Source organism: Anser brachyrhynchus (assembly GCF_964034855.1).
Source record: "Anser brachyrhynchus genome assembly, chromosome: 8".
Taxonomy (NCBI): Eukaryota; Metazoa; Chordata; class Aves; order Anseriformes; family Anatidae; genus Anser; species Anser brachyrhynchus.
In genome coordinates this window covers 16,928,169-16,941,844 of record NC_137702.1, presented here as the reverse complement: position 1 = coordinate 16,941,844, position 13,676 = coordinate 16,928,169, and the positions used below count along the sequence as shown (strand labels likewise).

At 44.6% G+C, this 13,676-nt stretch overlaps 1 protein-coding gene across 5 annotated transcripts in view; it reads left to right on the top strand.

Annotated features, from left to right (window-relative positions):
• The window catches only part of LOC308199001 (uncharacterized protein), a 128,410-nt gene that overhangs the window by 48,565 nt on the left and 66,169 nt on the right, over positions 1-13,676 (top strand). For 3 of the 5 annotated variants that reach the window (XR_013954319.1, XR_013954320.1, XR_013954321.1), the window contains one exon: positions 1,608-1,873. The exons of 1 other annotated variant lie outside the window; for it this stretch is intronic. The gene's annotated coding sequence lies outside the window, so the exon portion shown is untranslated. Of the gene's footprint in view, positions 1-1,607; positions 1,874-2,150; positions 3,440-13,676 lie in introns of those variants that run through there. One more of the 5 variants, XR_013954318.1, reaches the window with a different exon arrangement.

The following is a 13,676-nucleotide window of genomic DNA, read 5'->3' as shown; positions in this document are numbered from 1 at the left end:
ACTGTAACTGCACCCAGCACAGCTCTCTGAAGAGCAAATCGAAGATGTTCACGGGGGCTACATCTTAAACATTAAACTCTGCTCTGCCCATCTGTGTTTCAGTATGGGGCTGTCAAGCTTGTTCAGAGGCACGTGGTGCTTGCGCAGACGCCTTTCCAGGAATCTGAGGTAGCCTTTTCCCAGTGCCATAACATGACGCTGGGAAAATTGGAAAAGTTTACACAAAAGTGTAAAAATGAGCACTGTTTTATATAGCTGTGATAGTTCTTTTTGAAAGTGGAGCCAAGCCCTGGAAAGTGGTGATTTTTCTCACTTTATCCGCAAGATTTGTATTGACTGGAGCTGTTCTGTTGAAAAACAGGTATTAGGCTGTGCCTTGGCCAAGCTTGATATACGCAGTTGTGTGTCTGCAAAAACTCATTCTCCAGACTTTGGGGGGGATCTGCAGTTTCTCCGGCCACATGTATGCTGCTCAATGAGACAGCCCGGGGCTTGTTGGACAATCCTGAAGACAAGTGGTTTTGTGCAGGCCATGTCTGCCACATTAAACTTTCCTTCCTTGCTCTGTTTCCTGCCTTTCTTGCCCCAAACATGGAGACTTTATTCATACTGCCTTCTGGGGTTAGTCCAGGGTTGTGTGCTCCCAGCAACCAGGTGTTGCTCGGAAGAGTGTTAGCTGGTGCCTGACGAAACCTTACCAAGGAGCTCACTAAGACTAAACAGCCCCTGCTGTGAACATATTTCATTAGAACTATGTGGTTTGGTACAGACTCAGAGCTTCTGGAGGTGCAGCTCCAGTTCTGAAATGTCCTGAAAGCTGTTTTGTATTTTAAGGCACTTTGGTGCATACAGACGCTTTTTAAATGGCCTCCCCAGTCAAGTTGCCTTCAGTCGTACCCCAGTTTTCAACACCAGGGCAGTAGAGGCTGCCCTGGTGTTTGCCCACCTCCTCTATGTCATGCTTTTCTAGCTGATGTTTCAGAGCACGCAAATGCAGAGGTCACCACAAAGTATTTATTTCCATCAATACTTCCAATGCCATGCTTTTGGAGCCAGCCTCTACTTAGGCACCAGTCCGCGTCCTGAGATGTGGCCATTCGGAAGGGGCAGAAATAACAGCAAAGGAACACTTCAAGCCTTTGCAATCATAAACTAGATTGGCAGGCATCTAATTCCTTGTGCCCACAATCAGCTTCAGTCACAAAAATGGAGTGCTTTGAAAACTGAGTTCATTTCCTCCCTGCTCTCCATTATTTTTGACATATTCAAGTTGTATTTCTGGTCTATTTTTGACATATTCATAGTACAAACCAGAAGCTTGACGGCTGGCTAGAAAAGCAGCAGCAGCAGTAAAGCTTTGTCTTGAGGAGTGCTTACCTCTCAGGGATCAAAGCTCAGTGCAAAGCATATAGGTGCCCAGACTTCTTAATTGCAGTAAGCAATTATACTGGGCACTGATCAGGATCTTGTGCTCCTGACATGTTGCTTCCTCTCTGTGGCAGTCTTGAATTGCTGTTGTCAGACTTATGTCTAGACATTTTTTTTTTATATATTATTAGTTGTGCACTCAGATGCTTTGTAACAATAATGTTCAATGTATGCTTCAGGTACTTGGCTGTATAGCAATGACCCTGGCCATGTGTATAAATAACTTCACACACAAGTGGTTGGATGAAGAGGAAGCAGACAGCCTGGATCCCTCTTTAGCTGGGAAAATCCTGCGTGAATTTTCCTTAGCTCTAAGCTGCACAACTCATTGCTCCGAGAGAGGAGGAAAACAAGCAACAAATTAAGTAGAGTTTAAAAGGGATTAGGCATTGGAGTGCAGTTGGCTTCTCAAAGAGCTATTTCAGTGTACCCATCCCCTGTGCTGTGGGCACATGAGTGCTGACTCAACCCTCTGAGCAACCCATGTGTCCGTGTCTGTTATCATCATGTTGTCTTAACTTCTTCTGTTTGTCCCTCGGTGATACGGCAATCTCCTTGGGGCAGGGAGCGCATTTTGTCTGGAGTGCCCTGGATCAAACAATCCTATTTGTTTTGCTGGCGTGGCTGTAACATAAGTGGATAAAATAAGCAATTCACCCAGAAGAGTTTAATTACCCCGAACACCCTCTTCATTGCTCTCAGAGGAATTTTGGCTTCCACAGCTCATGATGGATGAAGCTGTGGCTCAGGGGAACAGCTCTACCAACAGATCGTGTGTCTGGGCTGAAGAAAGCACCTGCAGCAGTGCTGAGCTCCGCTGCTGCTCCTCACCATCAGGAGGACTGCAGGTACCGTCCTGCATGGTCCTGGAAGGAAAAAGAGCATAAGAAATGCTATGGTAGACAGAAAGGACAAACAAGCATCAAACTGCTCACTACGATGCTCCTGTCTGCCAACAGAGCCAGTGTGAACTGCCAGTGTGAACTGGCCTGCGGCTGCACATCTTTTTGGGTATTGACAATGCAATGCTGGAGCTTCTTCGGTGCATGCAGAGTAGACATGGGAACAAAGTAACCCGACATGCTCCTGTTTTCCTTCTGATTGTCCTCATTTCTCCCTGTAGGGTGGCCAGTCTTTAAAAACAAATGTAGGAGGAAGGCCCCCCAGGCTGGGTCGTGCCGTGTGACCCCATGCATGGGTAATGACCCTGCGATCCTGCGGTCCTGCTGGGGAGCTGGGAACCAGCTGGTTCCCAGGGCTGCAGCCTGGGTGGGGGTGATGGAAGACAGTACAAGCCCTGTGCCCTGAGTAAGCCCTAAGGCAGCGCTCTGACTAAGCTTACTGACATGTTGGGATGGACCCAGTTAAACCAGGAAATCTGGGCAAGTCAGTGATTCCTCCCCTCACACAGCACTTGAGCCTTGTCCTTTGCTGTGAGCTCCTGGGGACTTCACTCCTAGCCTTGAGGGATTTATTATCCTTCTTAGAAGAAGTGTATATACCTCCTGCTGTCTTCTTCTCTAGAGGCTTATGCTTTAATTGCCCATGAGATGGGCTTGGGAGGCTTTTCTTAACATAGTTCAGAAAACAGTTGAGAGGAACTGAATTTTTATTCAGAGCAGTGCCCTGCCTTCTGCGTGGCATCAGATCAGCAAGCATGAAGAGACAACGCAGTCTGAGGAATGTCAGATGTCTGGAAAGGGGGGTCCAATTCTTGGCACTACTGCCCATTTGCATTTTGGTAGAGGCCTCCTGGGTCTCTGCTTCACAGTCTGTAAAATGCAGAACTACCCCATCTACAGATGGAAGGTGCTTCAATGATGGGAAAGGCAGCAGTAAATATTTTGGGGATTTTTTTCTACGCTTGCCTTTTTTAAGCAATAGTTAGCTAGTGTCCCACAGCTCTTTGTGACCTGGGAACCAGGCCATGCAGTCCTTGCTCTTTTGAGAGATGATCAAGGTAACTGGGATTTACGTGCTTGAGTCAGAGTGAGTAAGGAGGTTGGAAGATTTCCTGCTGGAGTAAGAGAGGAGGAAGAATTTGGTTTCTCTCCCACTTTGAAAAACCGACAGGGAAAATGTACTTATTTTAGCACTTAGGGTTAAATTTCAGACTGAATGCTGAAAGAGCTGAGCTCCAGATAATGCTGCCCTGTGGGGAGCAATTGGTTTGCGGTGGAGTCCTTCTTTGAAAGATTTCGGTGTTGTGAAGCTGGTCAAATCCTGCTTCCTTGCCATGCAGCTGAGAGCTGTGAGGAGGGTGTTGCTCAGGTTCCCATACTCACACACTCCCTGATGCTACTTGCTCCAAGATCACTCACAATTTTCCACTAATTATTCACAATTCCCATGCTCTGCATCTCTTCCAGGCCTTTAGCTGAAAGCACAGCAACATCTCCTGGAACCGGGTGGCTATTGCAAGTTCAGTTGTCAAAGTGCCGTCCTTAAATACCAAGCAGAGATGTTCACTCAGTTCCTGAGACTCCAGATTTGCTCCCGTTGTGCAGGTACCAGGGATGGCATGTGGCTCAGGGGTAGCGTGTCCAGCACATCTCCTCACCTTCGTGAGGATGAGGAGGGAACCAGCTATCAGAAACTGTTCATTATTCAGATGTCACTCAGAAGTTTTATTGCATCTAGTGATGCAGGTCACCATGTTATACCAGTGCTCATTATTTAGAGGGAAACCAAGGAGAGAGAACTGGAGAACAGGACTGTTGATGCCATAACGAAGGAGGTAGGCGGGATTCACCCCAGAAACAAGTACAGGAGCTGCCAAATGTCTGAATTTTACTACCAAGAAGCTGGTCTCCTATGAAGGAAAGCTACCAGGACCATGGGTATCCTTGAAATCTGAACAAAAAAACTGCTAAAAGAGGTTCTCTGCTCAGAAGTAAAGCTAACTACTGTCCTTGTTGACCTTATTTGTAAGATCAGATAGAACTGGAGAAAGAGACATATGCAGAAGGGGAACAATTGCCTCCTCCAAGGCCTCTCATAAGAGAGCAGCAGCAGCAAGGTTGGGTGCGACTAGTCTTGTAACTACATCTTCACTGATTCCAGTGGCTGCGCTCCATGGGGCAGCACCTTGGTGCATACAGTATCTTGGAGCAGAGCCGAGATGGGTTGCAGCCCAACCCACATGCAGGCTTCCTCCCTTTTCCGTACAGAAAAAGGCAGAAAATACTGCAGGGGAAATGTTGCTCACATGGCACAGAGGAAACTGGAAGTCCAGGTTTGCTGTATGAGACCCACATACTACAGTGGAGGGCACTGGCTGAGAATAGTGGGGCACTTTGAGGTGGGCTCTGGCTTAGGAAGAAGGATTTTTCCCCTTGCATAGTGTGTCTGTTCTTTTGCAACATCTGTTGACATGGCAAACATCTTCTGTTTCCCAGCGTGGCTAGTCAGTGCCTGACACAAGTTCAAGCCTTTGTTTATTCTTTACATGGTATGGTTTCACCCGTCATATGCTGCTCACTGGTGATTTTAGGTGCAGAAAATGGTTCAACTAACCCACTGACAATGCTCACTTTTTCCTCTACCCTGACCTCATTAGAGAAGCTGCGTTGGGTGTGACAGCTCTTTTTGAAGATGTATATATAAAAGAACAACGACAAGAAAAACAAACCCTTACACAAAACTGGAAACTTCCCCCCATTGAATCAGACCAGCACTCTTCCTGCTCTAAAATCCTTTTGGCTGTAGTGAGTGAGACGAGGTATCTCCAAATTAGAGGTGCACAGTAGCAGCAGCTGTGGGTAACATGCACAGGAGTTCCCACCAACCCCAAACACAAATAGGGGATAAGTGAATTTCTGAATATCTTTACAGGTCTTTTTTGCCATTTTGGTGCAGTTTTGTAGGACAATGTGGCCAGCCCATAGGAGAGAGGAATGACAGCCTTTTGTGAGACCACAGGCTGAGGTGGTTCAAGTGGCTGATCTAACCTGGGGCTTTTGGTGAACTTGTGGCAAAGTTGTTGTTCAGCCTGTGCTGTTTGCATGATGGGATTCATCACGCTGTGAGTGAGCAAAGACTATTCCAATGTTGTGTTCGATGGATTGGGAAAAAAGTAACTTTCTACTGTTTTGGAGTCTTCCCCTTTTTTTCCCCCTCAAATAGAGAAAAAGGCAATACAAACAAAATGTTATTAGTGGAAATTTTTATTTTGCTTTTCTTCTGAAACTCCAGGAAACACATCAGAAAGGCAATGATGAGGCACAGGTAAGGCAGCTCACTGCTCCAGGATTTCATGGTGCAAGTTTCTTGCTGCTTCTGTGCCTTCTGTGCCCTGGTAAAGGAAAAAGAAGGGCTATGTATTATTTAAATAGAGCTGTGCTTTTTTGGAGAGGATACATCTTTCCCCTTGTTCTAACAATTAGCCAACAGGATCACGTTGCAGAAAAATATAAGAACTGGGATGGGGAGAGAGCATGGATGTGAATGTAGATTTCTCGTCTGGTGCAATACAAAGGCTCTGCTTGTATTACAGCAAGCCCAGCAGCATTAGCAGCCAGATTATTTGTTTAATTTTAACTGCTGTCCTTGTTACATCTTGACTTGCTAATTAGTATTTTAAGTACATGTGGAATAGTTTGGACGCATTCCTTCAGCTTTCACACACATCTCTATTGCTATTCCTTCTTCCTGCCCTGTGTGATCATCTAAGTAACATCATTTCTGTTTCCAGATGGGTTGAATCCTTTAAAAAGGGAGGAAAACCCAAACATCTCTGCTTATTCATCCATGGAGCACTGTTATTTGCATGAGAATAGATCAGGCTGTGCAGCAGCACTCCCTAAAGGCGGGGGAGAAGGGTACCTATGCTCACAAAGAAGAATAAAGGAGGCACAAATGTAGATGAGCTGCGTTTTTCTCCTGCATCTACTCTGGGTTTTCATATCCCATTTGCAACATTCAAACTGCTCTGCACAGATGAGGTGCAGAAGTAGTGGGTCAGTAACACCACTGGCAACTTCAGCCAGGTTTCACTGAACAATTGCTTTGGTGACATACACCACAATTAGTAAAACATCTGTAGAGAAGGATGTCCTAAATGACTGGATTTAAAAAATAGGCTCGGATTTCTAAATGGACACAGCATCACTTCCAGTGATGATGATGATGACGACCAGTGTGTTATAACGTGACACACCGCTAATCAGATGCAGCAGTAATGTTAGCAGGCATGGGTACAGTGATGAGAGCACCTGTTTGACCTGAACATTAGTTGATGAATTTATTGAAATGCTCCTGCAAGCAGATGAACTCCGCATTACACTCTCAGGGAACCTTAAATTATGTTTTTTATAGAAGTAATATCAAGCAGTTATGCAAATGACCAAAATAAACCAACTTAGTTTACAGATCTCCTTTTAGTTTCTTGAAATGTACCTTCCTGTAAGGATGCAGGTAGTAACAACTAAAAGCCATTTTCAGTAGTGACATTTTTCAAAGCACAGAGTCACCCTGGTTGCTGTCTATTAATGATGTTTGGAAGGTTCTGCAAACTTAAGAATAAATACATTTTTGTACATGCGCAATTCTGGAGGCACTTCCCAAACATTTTGTGAGAACAAAAAGCCCTTTTCCTGACTGTTTACAGATGACTTGCAAAGAATAAGCGAGAGGTTTGAGCATGGCTGAACAGAACAGCTGCCGAGAATTCAGATCACAAACCCTGCTTTTTCCACAAGCTCTGCTTTGAAAGATACGGAAATGAGGCATGTTCCAAGCTAATGCTGCCCATCAAAGCAGTGGTGAGAAGGAAACCTTGTCTAATTTCCATTCTCCTGATTTGCTCTTTAAAAGTTCATTCTTTAAGTGTTATCATTTCTGAAAGCTTTTTAGTGTTTAGGTTCCAGCCGTGATCTCATGGGCTTTGGTGAGTTTTTTTGAGCTGAAAGGAGGTTGTAATGAAATGTAGATGATCACTTGCATCTGTATGCCGTGTGCACTGGGACGTATCAATCCATATGATGAATAATGCACATATCACCACCTTTGATTTTCACAGAATTGATTTTCATCTCTTGCATATCCTCAGTGGGGCACAGTCTGACTTTACAAATTTTCTGGGTTCTCAAAATGTGTATTCCATATTTGTAAAGTACTGTGCTGAAGAACACAAATTTCCTCCAAAGCCAGCCTGGCCCCAAATCCTTGTGTTGCCAACATCTGCATTTGAAAGAGCTGAAAACAAAATCACCTGTAAGGTGTCATGTACATCCCCAGTCATCACTGTTAATGAGATAATGCTCAATGCCATTGGGGAGCTTTCTTATCTGACACCAGAAAAAGAGATATTAAATCACAGAAACATTACACTTCAATATCAGAAGTGGGTTTTTGTAAGTTTGTTTTACTTTTCATTGATTCTTAACGAATTGGGAATCTCTGAAGTCCTATTCAGAAGCTGTTTGGGACATTTCTTTCTTTGCAGGTGGTTTTACTGAACCCTTGCGAATACTTGGCTCAGACTTTACAGCATGCAAACTAAGTACTCAAATGCTATGTAAAACAAAACAAATTCAAAGTAAAAATGCACACTTCTTATGGAGGTGTTTCTCCACAGCTGGTGTAGCATATGTGAAAGCCCTGAGTGGTGCTACAAAGCTTTCACAGGGCTCATTAGACTTGACCTACTTCTCTGTTGTGTTTTCAACTTGTGGATAGAAGCACCTTCAAACTCATGCTAACAACAGCGTGGTAGGGATGTCTTCCCACTTCTGAAACATAGTTTTGGCCTGTTCCAAGCTTCATCTTCACTATAGAGGCAAAGTCACCCTGAAGTAAGGGTGAATCAAAGGTGACTGCTTTCTCTAAAACATGTTTGTGCACCAATCTCTAACATAACATAAATATCACTGCCAGATGTAAGATATTTATTTTTTTCACTGTAGCTTGCTCAGAGTTCCCACTGGAATGTCTACTAGAGGAAAAAAAATGGACAGGTGGCAGTTGTACCCTACTGCCATGATGTAACAGGGAAGTGGACTAATGAAAATCTTAAATTTGCATTCTTTTTTTTTCTTAAAATTTTATTTCTAAATAACAGTATTGACATTTTATGTCAACTTCTAGCTCCATCCATGAACTTCTCAGGGTAATAGAACTGACTAAATTTGGTCCAAACTGATGTCACTTGCGAATGGGTGAGACATTGGAAAGGGAGATCTGAGGGGCAGATCCAAGGGGTGTTGCTCTACCTTTTGTGGGCAACTTTGGGAATGTCTCTCTTTTTCTGGCCCTAGCACAGTAAATAACCAAGAAGTAGGCCATTATGAAGACCAAAAGAAGCAGAGGAATATGTCACCTTGAGACAGACCTTTCTAGACTGACAGGTCAAGTAGTAGTGAAATAACCATGGGAACTCATCAGGCCAAACTCATCTTGTTCGTGGGTAGAATTAATTGGAATACAGGTAGGCAAAACCTTTGTCATTGATTGTGTTTCATCTGGGGACTTCTCTGTAATTCAGTACAAGAAAAGGGAGTATACCTGCCCTGAAAAGCTGCCAGGGCTTCTATCTATTTTCTTGGAGTAAAACCGCCGTTTGTTCCACTGCCTCCAGGGAGTCTGTGCTGTAATGCACACTACTGTGTGTCTACTGCCTACACATGGCCACCCCTTTAGATTTATTCATGAAGGTATGCACGTATGCAGTGTGTGATTTTTGAGCTGACAGAGGATGGCTGCACTAGACTGAACCAAACCTGTTCACGTGGTGTAAGCTCATGTCATCCATTCTTTGGATTAAAGGACTGATTGCAAAAGTGCATAATAATGAATTAATGGAGACCTAAGGGGACTTGGAAGCCATCTGCTTGACAGCAGAGGTCTGCTAGCCTGTTTTTCTAACAGTTTCCCTGTCAGACCTTATTATATGGTCATGTCTAAGTCTGAGGGATGACAAAGTGGATTAGCATGTCCAAGTTAGACAACGATGAAAACAAACATCTTTTATCAGCTAAGTATCCCCTTTTGGAGCCATTCCCATGCTGACGGCTGTAAGGGCCTTTCTGCTGGTTCTTCCTCCATCCAGTAATGGCATCCCAGAGCTGAGAAAGTTACTTGCCAGTTTGAGCTCTTATGCTGAGATTGTCATCTCTCCTGGGCTGCTTCTCACCACCTTGCAGCTCACAAGCTATACAGCTGGAGATAAGCAGCTCAAAGTGCTTTAGGGCTCCTTTATTACCAAACAGGAAGACAGAAATAATTTGTAATGCACCACATTGCATTAACCAGCAAAGGTTGTAAAGGCTATTGGAGTCAGAGGGAAGGTGCTTTATAGGCTTGAAATACTATTGGGATGATCTTGAGTTCCCTGCTAAGTGCCTATTGCATCCATGCTCCCTCTGAAGTCAATAGGAGCTGACCTGTTATACTATAAGATTTTTCTTATATTTGTCTCAGAATAACCTTAAATACATATATATATATATTATATCCATGCACAGAGTGTTGATTTTGACATACGAATACTTAGTCTTGGTAAACAGGCAGCACTGCGGATTTACAACAGGATCTGAACTACCCTGCTGTATGTGCCGGTGGTACCTCCCAGACCTGCTGGTTTTACAGAAAACCTTTTACAAAGAAAAGGATACGTGGGGTGAAACCTTGCAAGCCACCACAGAGGCAGCCAGGTTTAATTAGGAGAGTATTGAGGGGTATTGGAAACTGCATATTCGCTATTAATATGGAGGGATTCCCACCTCATGCAGTTGTGCAGGCCTGCCTGGCCACCCTGGCCTGTTTTGCCATGACCTTATCTCCATGCTGAACATATCTTTCCTTCTCACCTTTGTGGGGCTTTGAGGGGATGTTGTAACACAGAGGTCTTTCTAGCCATTGCCCCTTTCACAGTGCTGCCTGCAATGTTGTCAGTGCTCAGCAGCCTCTTCTGCTGGCCAGTACTGTCATGTTCTTTTGGTCTTTTGTGTTTGTAAGTGCTTTTCAGCTGGGACTACCGTTTCCTCTGCTCAGACAGTTAAGACCGTGTTTGAGCACCCCTAATAGGTGTGTGTCAATAGAAAGTGTAACCATGCAAGCATTCGTGCGAGTCCCATGCAAAATACAGCTTAGAAGTTCATGCTTGGTCTGTAGTGTCTTGGCAGGCAAAGTGAGTGGTGGCACACCTGACAAGGAGCGCTTTGCCCTCAGTGAGACATGGCCTTTCCTAGCCCAGCCTTGCTTTGCCAACCAGTCTGCCCCAGGATTTATAGTTAAGGCGTTGCAAACAAAGAGCCAGGATCCTTGTCCTGACCCTTCTGTGCAGCTGGTGTTTTTGAAGTGATCCAGACCTAAACAAGGAAGCCCCATGCTGCCAGAGAGCATGCTCTCCCAAAGAATTGTATCAACGGGACCAAGAAATGGCAGAGTGAGCGAGGGAAAGGACAGCACGACCTAGATCTGCTGATAGTTCATAAAACAGATGCTTTCCCGCTCCAGGCTGGTGTATCACCTAGATGAGTTGTGCTGGAGCTTGAATTAGTTCATTGCAATCAGCATCTGTTAATAAACACAATGGTAAATGCAGGCGAAGACCCCAAACTGACTACAGAGTCCAAAGGTGAGCCACCAGTCAAGAAGACTAGGTTGTGTAAAGCAAGATTGACTGTCAGTTGAGTTGATGTCTCTGTTTGCTGGCCATTCCCTGCTGATAACTCGACTGATTCAGCTCATTTGCAACCACCTACACCTGCACTAACACCAGGGACATGCTCTCCATTCTCCACAAAGTGGCCCAAGAAGATGAGGTTTCAAGCCTTGCCCTGAGTAATTTGGTGTAGGTCAGTGAAAGGCCAGCACCCGCAGGTCTATGATTAGAGAGTGCAAGCACAAGGTCTCAAACACTTTTGCATTTGTTAATGTGATCTCTCCACCAACCATCGCCAAGTCTTGTGTTTCTGCTGCGACCTGAAGTCTATTTGCAGGTATGTGAGGTATGACACAAGTAATTTGCTGCAGGTTGCCCCGTCCGATTCCGATTCCCAGTCCTGTATATGTGATGCCAGCATATCCCTGTGTGCTGGCAGCCGCGGGGATGGAAATGCCGTGTTTATTAAAAAGCTGAATTTGACTCTTGAGTCAAGGACTCACACCATCCCCCACCACTGGCACAGATATGCTGATACCATGCTGTGAAGGGAAAATCATCCAGGAGAAGTCAGTCACTGGGTGTGATAGTGCTTTTTTGGTACTGCTACCAGTAGTGCCTCAGCTTGGATCAAACATCACAGAAGATGCATTTCCGCACACTTGATCCATCAGACTTGTTCCAGCGCTGACAATAATAGGATTTTTTCAAGACAGAACTGACATTATAAATGAATTGTTGGTTAACTTGCTGCTTTCTGAACATCGATCCTATAGCTACATCCTTAAGCAGCTGTGTCCAAACATAAGCTAAACAGGAGTAAAATTATGACCCAATTTGGATGCAGAGTCAGACTTTCAGTCCTGTCAAGAGTTTGAGCGTTACTGATGAAAAAATAGCTTGTCTGCTTGAGTGAGTTTATGTGGGCTGTTCATCAGCACCATAGGCAGAAGCATAAGCACTTGTGTTTGCAGTGGCCAGGAACTGTGGAGCAGCTCTCCTTTCAGAGCTGTATAAACCCAGCTTACAGGGAACTTCTTGCTGAGCTCAGGGAGATGAGAATGGGCCTGAGCATTTGCCCCATTTTCCACAGGCGACGCTGGCTCAGCTTGGTCAGGTCCTCACTCTGAATCTACGGTGGGTGTGCGGACCTGCTCCAGTGAGACCGAGCCAAAAGATGCCTAGACAACATGGCTCTCTAAAGGCACTGTGAATTTTGGCACACGTCAGTGGCTGCTCATACTTCTCAGCTGCTCAGTCCTCCATTCTGAACTTGCGGCGGTTTGTAGGTCAGGGTTTTCCTTTGGACACATACAGAAGTGTGTGACATGCAGCAAGGAAACAGTGCAGGAGATAAAATTGAGGAAGAACCACAAGAAAGAAGAAGTGTTGAGGCAGCAGAGCAAGGCTGAAAGACCAGCATGTAAGTCCTTTTAGGAGAAGGGAGTGCATTCCTTCCTCCTCTTTCTAGTTGAACTCTCCTGGGGGAGGTGAAAGAGGATGCCCAGCAGCCTTTTCTCAGGTTTGCTCTCAAGACAGAGGCTTAACATCCTCTCTCCATCGACTTCTTCAGGGCTTGGTTTGCTTTGAGTGAGCAGAAGTGGAAGTTGATTTCTTCAGCCCCGTTCAGAGGCTGGTAGAAACCCAGGGTTCCGGAACTGCTCTTGGAAAAGCTTCTGGGCAGAAAATTAAAGAAACTGGGTAAAAAGTGCAGGAATGTCCCTCACAGGGGGAGTAAGTGCAAAAAAGAGGGAGTATGAATAGCAAAGCAGAATGATGAGAACAGGTTAAGAGCCCATGACGTGAAGCTGAGCAGGGCTATAACACAATGCTAGGGCCAGCTTTTATTATTTAAGCTTAAACAGTTTGCCTTTCTTTCCAATGCAGAGCAAAAATAAATTTTTTCTCATTGTTGTGAGAAGTTACAAATGGGAGGTTAAGAAAAAAAGAGTATCAAACGTGATCTCGAGGAATAAAAAATATTTTTTAAGTCATTTTTTGTGAGCAAGACAGAACAACCTTTATTCTGTCCAGGGATTTGGTTAGATAAATGCTTTTCTCCAGCTGAAAAAAAATAACTTATACAGCAAAATCTGTCAGCAAGCCACTGAGCAGCCTTAATGAAACATGAGATATTCAGATGTACTTTTGTTTTGCGTATTAAAAGTCTGCTTTTGATATAAATAACCCCTTTCTCTCATCTCTACCTGCATGTTTTTATGCACACCCACACACAGATATATACATGAATATAGATCTATTTATTCCTAAAATTTAAAACTGTTTTTAAAACACATGATAAGTAAGTACTCGTTCATGGGCTCATAGCAATGGCTGGAAAAGCAGGTCTGCCCCCGCTAGCATGGCTGTGAACATCAAAATGTATAATGTCCCTGGGGCTGGGGCTGTTGCATAGTTCCACTACATAGGTACCTTCGTCCACCTGGGACCAACTGGTCTGGGCTAATTTTGGCAGAGGGTGAGCTGCCTTTGTACTTTGGGGGTGGACTGGTCTAACCCTGAAAGCCAGCCTGTTTGTAGGGAATGGTGCTGGCGGGGAAAAGGGTTTGTGAGAGCCTGGTGCTGGTATTAGCAATGGGAAATGTGTCTCCTGGGCTGTGGGAGCAATTGTGCAGGAAAACAG